Genomic DNA, 1,572 nt, shown 5'->3' on the forward strand with positions numbered 1-1,572 from the left:
ACATTTAAGACAAGCCATAACATTTGCTTTGTTGTGTCTTTGACATGAATTTCAAACATTTTGTCTAGTTAATACGTGCTGTAATTGTACCTTTTGGTTGTGCATGCAAGGCAGCAACTTATTTTAGTGGTAACTTGACGAGGGGAAAACTAGGTCGTTGACTAATCCTCCCTAAGCTAAACAAAATTTATAATCACTTAACAAACCTAAATACAAGTATAGAAGTAAGTCAAGGGTCGAACCCAAAGGAACGGTTATGTTCAAGTGCTTTCACTTGGGCGCCTAAGCTAGATCAAAGTCAAGGGTGCAGAGGCCACTAGACAACTAACAAAATAAACAACGAAACAAATAAAACACTAGGGAATGGCGATCAACAAGTAATCATGACAATTGCAACAACTTGAGAAAAACATGCCAATCAAAGGTTGTGAAGACTAATGATAAGAGCTATCAATTGGAATCAAAGTGTTATCTCCTAATCGTTAAGCTAGTGGTCTCTACGAATAACAAACTAGGAGAATCACAATCCAAACCAATCGATAATTGCAATTCCTAAATCAATTGGTCGTGTCATTAGTAATCACAATGCAATCTAGCATAATTCTTGATATGTCTATATTTTATAGTGATTTATCCCCGTCCCTTGGTCATAATTAGTAGTGTTTTTGGCTCTTTAGAGCCACTTTTATTACTAATTTGTGTTTTCTAGTGTCTTCGTAGTTTTGGTTGAGTTTTGTAGGAAATTGCACACTTGGAACAATTTCCCGGATTTATTGGAGTAATTACGAGCATTGGAGGACCACGACCATCTTTCGTAGCCAAGGCCGGTTGGAGTCATCAAACCGGTGATTAAGAGCTCAATATATGAGAAGCCGAGGCATTGGACCGAGTGATTAAAGCCCCAAGGTGGAAATTAGCGTTTGGACCAAGTTGTTAGCCCAAAACAAGAGTCCAAGTAGCCTCGCCCATCCGGGTAGTCCCTCGCCCAAAGGCGCGCCCGGTCAGGGGGGCGGAAGAAGGAATGGGCAGCTCTTCGCCCGAGCTCGCGCCCGACTAAGCGCGAGAGAAGCTTCATGGAACAAAACGGCGGGATGCGCCCGGTCGAGCAGTGTCTTGAAGGAGTGTTTTTGACGATTTTTTTACTTAGTTTCTAATTAGGATTTTTATGAGTTTGTATAAATACGTTTTAGTAGCTTTTGATACAATGACCTCTCTTTCATTAGTTTAATCTTCTCTTAAGCTTAAACTTCTCTCTTGTTTTCTCTCTCTACAACTTTGTTCCTTAATTCAACTCATTATTTCCGTTAACTTTGGTAACGATTTCTTCTCTATTATTTTCAGTAATTTAATTTCTTTAATTCATCATGTCTTGTTTATTTGCTTTGATTAGTTTAGATTTAATTATGTGTGAGTAGTTTCCTTTCTAGGGTTCGTGGGGATCCATAAATAATATGAAGGGGTAATTTATTATTGTTGATTGTCAATGCTTGATTAATTTCCTATTAATTGATTTAATGCTATGCAATTAGATTAGGCCTGGTTTAATTGTATGAGTTCTGAAATATTGATTCG

Source organism: Chenopodium album, chromosome 18, assembly GCF_948465745.1.
Source record: "Chenopodium album chromosome 18, dcCheAlbu1.1, whole genome shotgun sequence".
Lineage (NCBI taxonomy): Eukaryota > Viridiplantae > Streptophyta > Magnoliopsida > Caryophyllales > Amaranthaceae > Chenopodium > Chenopodium album.